Genomic DNA, 8,379 nt, shown 5'->3' on the forward strand with positions numbered 1-8,379 from the left:
TATGTTATTTGATCCCATGGGCACTCAACAATTCAGACTATATTGCTGTTTGACATAGGTCAGGCTAAAAAGAAGTCTGTCTGAAGGGATTTATTTGTTTCCGACTGTGGGTAAGTGAGAAGACGGTAAAATTCCCCCAAACTACTGTATCTTTGTACACATTTAGTCTATTCTACGTGATCTCCTTTTGATAACTAATGTAATAAGTATTTTTTTTTTTCACTTCCATTCACTGAACCTTGCCTGAAACTGTTTGGAGCCCCCATGGGGAGGACCGCCTCCCACTTTGAAAACATCTGGCTTAAACAGAAAAGATAATGGACAATATGCTTTCATACTGGAGCAGACAAATCACTGCTAGACCTAATCTCATGTTTACAGTAAATACATCTGTCCATCCATACCAGTCATTATGCCCACTCATCTCTCTCTCACTCTCTCTCTCTCTCTCACACACACACACACACACACACACACATGCACACGCACACACACTTAGGTGGCCTTGTCAATCACAGTCCAGTTGCTCGCAGTGACATCATCAGCACACCATTGCTGGTTGCCAGGTGCTCTCAGGGGGGGGGGGCACGACAACATCAAAGCGGCATCCCATAATAACCACAGCTCAACAGAACCACCTGATAAAAACTGGGGCCATACTTTACATTAAAGCCACCTCTGTCCATTTGTAATAGCAACACAATTGGGGGCTGGGTATACTCAATACCTTTATTAAGCTATTGACCGAAATAGTTCCAACTAAGTACTAAGTAGTATTGAAACTTCTTGAGTCAAACCTGATCCTTTTTGTACACAACTTGAAAAAAATCACTATTTGTATTTTGAGCAAATCCATACACATAGTCAAAGAACGATTGAGTCTGTCACAGCCAATCACAAGTGATCTAAGTGACCTTTTTTGACAATCAGTGTTAAAAAAAAATATTATCCTTTTACAACGCCATCTGCAGAGTGGCATGACATTTTGAGTCATACTCCTTCAAATGCTCTTTCTTCCAAAACAGAGTTCACCTGAAAGCGGCCATTTCTGTGATATTCATTTAGTGGCGGTGCAATGAAAAATATATTTGAAAGACGATGAAACCTCTATTATCTGTCCCGAACAACTACAATTGCGTTAAAATCACAATATCAGTAACTAAAGAGCAATTTATAAACCACAGCAGCTGTTATAACTGTAGCAGGTACCAGTAATAAGAAAAGAAAGAATCAGCTTTGATCAACAGTTTGAAGCAGATGGTGAAGATGTAGCCTCAGAGGAGGCCATCAGAGATCAGCTCAATGTGGATACTGAACTTCCCTCTGTGACTTATCTATAGAGACACAAAACCACAGGATCCAGAGGCTGCATGTTGTGAATACTCAAGCCTCTTCTCCTTGTTTACACCAGTCTCCTTCAAAAATCTCAGTTCTGCCACAGTAGTGCTACAGCTATACATGACATGACATTGCACTCATGGAACAGCCAGTCAGCTGGCTACTACACTACACTCCACTACAGGGATACTCAACTTGCTTTGCCCGGGTGCCACTTTTGTAAAATGATAGGAGGCCAAGGGCCAGTTAATAAACAAACATTAACATTATACATTTTTCTGTAGCGGATTGTAGGTTTTTGGAGTGTCAGCCGGAGTTTAGTCTGACAATTTTGTGCACACAGGATAGTTAGTTAGGTTACGTTAAGTTAGGTCAAGATAAATTAGTTAGGTTAAGTTAGTTAAGTACATAGAAGTTTTCATTGTGAATTAGAAAATGGTTGGAGGGCCACTGCACCCTATCGCGGGCCGTATCTGGCCCCCGGGCCGCAAGTTGAGTATCACTGCTCTACTACATTACTATTCTGTAGGGATGGGCACCATTTCGTATTTTTCCGATACTGGTGCTGAAACGATAAAATGGTGCCAGGGCCTAGTTTATTTATTTTTAATCAGATTTAGTCTTTAAATAATTTTTTAAGGAGGATTTCAAGTGGCGCTCTCCAAACGATAACGTTAGTGAAGGTGCGTCCGTGCAGTACCGGTTTCCGAGATTTCACTCAGGAGCTCAGGCATGGCACCTAAATGAAGCACGCAAATCTGCGTTGCAATTCGTTACGGTACTCGTAGTACCGGTTTTAAAAGTACCGGTACCATAGTGGTACCGTATTTCGGTACCCAACCCTACTCATCTGTATTCTCACACTTTTACTTTTGCCTCACACGCCATATGGTCTTTTGGAATCTGTACATATTGCAACAAATGGATATGTATTGTATAATATTGAAGTGTGCCTTTATTACTTTTCAAACTAGTAATAATGTTACTATAATTCTGAAGTGTGCCTTTATTACTACTCTCAAACTAGTAATGATGTTGTAATAACCACTACTGCCTGATGTGAACCAAAGTGCCCTTCTGGGACATGTATTAAACTGATCGATTGATTGATTGATATAGCTAAATATTTCAATATTACATACACACATCACCACGAAAGAAAGTCTAAAAAATGACTCTACCTGGGTACAACTCTGTCAATATATTCTAATGTAGATTTTTAGGTGAGCAATGTTAATTTCAATGTTGGGGAAATTGTGGGAAGGGGGAGTAAGGCCAGGTAAGGGATCGACCAACCTGATCAACACACAAAAACAGCAAATGCTTCATGGAGAATCTTGTTTTCAGTAACGCAGCCCATCATTCTAACAAGCTCCCAAAGCAAGCGGAGTTAGATGATGAAATTGGCAGACATGAGATCAGGCATTGGATCTAATTTGCTTAAAGTCAGTGAACAGAGCTAGAGGGGCAATCTGGCATAAGTATAGCCCAGGGGCTCCCCAACTTTTACATGTCAAGCACTCACAAATAGGCATTTGACCATGGACCACCATTTCACAAGGCTGTCCCAGGGAACCCATTTAAGATGTTTGTAGTTACCAACATTTTATATATAATTTTGTATCTGTTTATGATATACATAAAGTGGAGATTGAAACCAATAATCAAATCAGTCAGTCTCACTGGGCCAACTCTGCTTGGCTGGAATGGTAGTTTATTCCTCATGCCTGAAGACCCCCTGAAGGGCCCCTGGACGTGCCTGGACCCAGGTTTGGAGCCACTGCTGTAGCCTATTAAATCGATGTAAGTAGGGCCCATGTTATGGCTTCAAGTACCAGACAGTTCTCGCTTGACATATTGGCCTAGTTAGCCAATGTTAGCAATCTATGCTGCAACTAAACATCTAACCATGTCTAATTAGCAGTTTCTTTGTCTTTTGAGTGGATACATTAATGCAATCACCACATCCTTGGCTTTTGCTGCACACACCACGCCGTGATATTGACAAAAGCTAGCCTTTTAGCCTGGATAGTTAATTTTAACGTTACATCGCTGTATAGCTTATCCTGCACAGAGCACACCGAGGGCTGCCACGCCATGTATTGTTTACATAGCTCGGGTTGTGTTCATTTTGACAGGACACAAAACAACAATCACTAAACTAGTAGGGGAGTGAGTTTAATATAAACACGCATTAGCGATATTGATGTTTGTATTTTACGATGAGATGATGTTTGGATAACACGCCAGGTTTGCCAACTCATTGGCAGGCTAGCAATAGCGAGCTAGCGTTCGTTAGCTTAACAAGAGGATCTGATGACCGAGAATGACGTTAGCTTTACAGGCTAAAGCTATGGAACGGGAAAACTAGTCAAAACACGTGTGCTCTTTTATTTATTCTACACAATTTGGACAACAATCAGACTTTAAATATCTCCATATGATCCGTGTGCATATATTTTTTCTAACTATAGTGTTACACAAGCTTTTATAACGTTGCTGCTAAATCAATTTCATCCGCCCAGGCTGGACGAATAATCTGGGATTGCGGTTGGTTCTGTTTTCCCGACTATCAAACCTTATCATTGGGCAATGCTACAACTCATATCTCCATTTTGACAGCATATAGCTACATTAGAAAGGCGAAGTAATGACAGGAATGCGTAAAAACAATAACATTACACTGCCAACTGGCTTGGTCCGATAATGGACTCAGGGGTTTGAGTCCCGAGGTTTACACTGCATCAGTAATGGTCAATCACAATAAAAGAAAAATACATTAGTTACATAAACCACTCGTTTATAATCACTTTGGCGCTGCTTATCGGCCGTTTGTTGGAAGGTAAACTGGCTAAACCGGTGGTCTTACTGGAAAGTTCTAGAGAAAGGCTGAAATCTCGGCAAATCTAACCAAATGGTGTCCGATAATGGACCTCGGGACGTTAGCGCCCTAGCTAACGTTGCCTGGCTACACGTTCAGGACAAGCTAGTTAATGGTTATAAATGCATTACGTTACAAGAAAGCTCTTTTCAGTTAATGCTATTGTTATTTGTATCCATTACGTTTGTGACAATAGTCGTAAAATGCTTCAGCTAAAGCCTCCCCCATCCTCCGCTGTCTGTCTGAGCCCCCCCCCCCCCAAAACAGGACAAGACACACAGACGGGAACAATGTCCCTCAAGCAGCGCGACCAACGGGAGCGGCTCTCCATGGAGCTCAGTCCGAGCCTCTCCACTCATTTTCGGGCTTACCAGTTTTGAAGAACGCCGCTATGTCGGCAGCGTCCTTCGCCATCTCCTCCGCTCCTTCCCCGGAGCTCATGGCTGCCACACAACCCGGATCTGGAGCTCGATTATCTCCAAAGTAGACTCCCCAAAAAATCGACAAAAAGACGACACAGAATCACTTCGGTCCTGACAAAAGCGTCAGTAAAGACACACGGACGGCTACGGTGACTCCGAGACGCTAGCAGTGCCATCTGCAGACCTCCATCTTGGGGTAACGTAATTGGAAACGAGCGGCCGGGGGGCACCGGGTTCCTCCTCGGAGTGGAGCCGAGGGGAGAGTCGCTGTGGCCTCGCGGGGAGGAGGGGCCGGGTCGCTGCTCGGTGAATCTCCGTGAGCCTGACGCTACGTGACGAGCAGACGGTGGGTCATCAAGGAACGACAGTCACACTGTGTGTGTGTGTGTGTGTGTGTGTGTGTGTGTGTGTGTGTGTGTGTGTGTGTGTGTGTGTGTGTGTGTGTGTGTGTGTGTGTGTGTGTGTGTGTGTGTGTGTGTGTGTGTGTGTGTGTGTGTGTGTGTGTGTGTGAGACTACAGTGTGAAGCAGCAAAAAAGGGGGATAACAGACATTAGGATAGGATATCCCCATAATATCCACTTTTTAGAAGTCTAATATCATAGGTTGCTATGAGCACTATATTGGGAAAATATCTGACCAAGTTGTTGGGAATTCAACAGACTATGATTCATGCTATTTACTCATCTATTAGGCCTAAGGAGTGGACGAGACTGCGGTGTCCCACGATGAAGAAATTCTAAACAGAAAAGGTCAACTATTTGATTGACAAATCATTGGTATTAATTATTTATTTATTTATTTATTATTGGTTGAGATCATAGATTTGGTCTTCTTGTGTAGCCAGATACTATCAAAGATGTGAGAAGAGCTGGGGAGAAGAGAAGAACTGGGGTGATGGATTGCCAGGATTGGACCAGTACCAGCTAGGACTGACAATTTGCAAAGGCTCTGATCCATTACATGCCGCTATGGAGGCAAGCAAGTTGATTACTAGGTAGGATCAGCCTTCCACCTGCTGGACAATCCCAGTAATGCATGTGTAATGTGTCCTGTGTGAGATTTTAGTGCAGGGGGTTTCCTTCACAGTGGGACTCTGTGGGAGGCAGGCCGCCTCCTCATGGGGGCTCCAAGCAGTCTCAGGGGAGGCTCAGTTAATCGAAATAGGGAAAAATTACATTAATTATTACATTAGTTATCAAAAGGAGAATAGTTTAAATGTGTGTGATTTGTTTAAAAGAGATAGTTCAGAGATACAGTAGTTTTTCCCGGAGTCAGAAAAAAAAGCCATCAGACATACCTTTTTATGTATTTGGTGTAGTCTAAAGTATGCCAAACAGCAATTATGGTTGGTTCAACTGTTGGGTGTCTTTGAGATCAGATAACATAATCATGATCCCATAGGCATCCAGGAATTGAGCAAGGGAGTGCCTTTTTCCAAGCTTTGTCTGGAGGGAGGCCCACAGTCTCACACTTTGAAAATCCCTGATTTGGTGTAAATCAAGGCAATGGAATAAAAATGTTGAAAAGGAAAACTGCATTTTGCAGCACTAAATGCCTCTGGGCCCTCTACTGATTCAGAGAGCTCCTGCATGAGAACTTGTGGAGTTGCCATGTATTTCAGTTGTAGCACACCACACTGCTGAGTCTATTGTGTTTCTGTCATTACTGCATTGTACTGTCAATGATGTGGACTGTTATGTTCTCTCTATTACTCTGAACATCTGACCTGCTTGCACAATCTGATCCGCAGATGTACATATTTCTGTGCCCTCTTTAAATATTTATTCACATATCTCCAGTGATGTAATGGTAAATAATGACCTCTTAAACTCTATTATGCACACAATAAGGTGTGACTTTTAGGTGGATTTACCCATAGAGGTAAAACTGTTGTGGGCGGCATGGCTTAGGCATTAGGGGGGTTATATAGAGAGACCATCCTTTACCAAGAAAAAAGAAGTTTAAGGCCCTTATATTTACATTATTCATTATAGTGTATTATCTTTGTGAGTGTGTGTTGTTGTGTGGCTGATGCTATGTCGTTTTCAATTTCAGCTGTTTACTTCATGTTGATGGGAGACACTGAGCCCAAGTCACGTAATGTAGCCTACATGCTGTGTGATGTGAGGCTCCGAGCCACGTCCTCTTTTGCCGCAAACAGCATCCCAGATTATGTGGATAATGGCGCTGCTGGTGGATTACATGAGGATAATCTGAAGCTTGTGGTTGTGTGTCACTGACATCCAGGACCTCATGTGAAGTGGATGTTGTGTGGGAGGAGGGGACACACAGGGTCCTTGTAGTAATGAGAGCATCACAACATACATGACGCATGTGCTCTGAGTGTACTGACGTGCATGCACACACACACACACACACACACACACACACACACACGCACACACACACACACACACACACACACAAAGACACTAGACAAAATGAGTGAAAATGTTGATATTGGTCTTGGGCAAATGTATATCAGCAGAGCCGATTTTAGACAGATTTATCGACGAGATGACTATACTAGTGTCCTTTTATAAATGGGACTGGTCATGCTAATTGACCTTTGGCTGTAAGACATTCGTTAGTGGAGGGCAGTTGCAAAGACGATGGGATTCAAGCAAGACGGCGCAACTTCAACTCACTTCCTGTAATTTTGTCACGTGGGTTTTGCCCATGGTTTTCCACGGACACGCCCACGTAGGAGATTTTCGGCAGGTTCGAGTCAATGGTTGACCACGGCCATTTAGAAGACTTGCTGCTGCCATTTGTTAGAATTGGCGGAGCCTGCGGTGACCCATCTATAGTAATATAATATCTATGGCAGTTGCAGATCAGCCACCTTCCTGCTATTTTCCTATCAATCCAATCAAATCTAACCCACTTGGATTTAACAATATCAGTATAACGATTTTTGTTTCACTTGAATATGGCGAAAACACTGATTTAATTAACTTTTAAAACAAAGAACCCCAAATCAATAACACTGTTTGTTTATCATACCATTAAATTCATAGTGGAGGCTCTTTGACTTTGACAACAGACATTTCTTGATAAGCAATCCCATTCTTTTTATATGGAGAATGTCATCAAAACAACTATGACTGAAGGGCATTGGATTAGATACAATTACATGGAACTCAAATGATACCCATGGGAAAATGTGTGGTTGCAGCAGCAGAGAATAGGATACTGTATACAGTAAGATACAAATAGAATACAAAGCATTAGAGATACTGTCAAAATAAAGAAATCACAAGATAAGATAACAAAGAATGTAACCGTACATTTAAACACAGTGACGGACAAGCCCGTCTTTTATTGTCACACAGTCACACACCAACACATGCATGCGGCCACAAACACACTCATGCTGACGGTGGCCGGTGAAATTTGTCCTCTGCATTTGACCCATCCAGGCTTGTCCTTTCCTCCGGGGGGCAGGCCAGGAGCAGTGGTCGCTTTTTCTTTCCAGCGCCCGGGGACCAACTTCGGATGTTGTCGTCACTGGTCGGATGACGATCTTCTGCATGTTTTTAGTGGGGGGCTTATGTACGGAGGAACCCCCTGGGGAGCACGGGGAGAACATGCAAACTCCAGACAGAAAGGCCCTTTCGACGAGATAACCCACCTGGGCAGTAGGCACTGAAGATATGGGGGGGACACAACTCCAGCGCCCACAGCGTCCCAGGTGAGAATCGAACTCAGGACCTTCTAGCTGTGAGGCGACATCG

The sequence above is a fragment of the Poromitra crassiceps genome (genome assembly GCF_964638095.1).
Source record: "Poromitra crassiceps genome assembly, chromosome: 11".
Lineage (NCBI taxonomy): Eukaryota > Metazoa > Chordata > Actinopteri > Beryciformes > Melamphaidae > Poromitra > Poromitra crassiceps.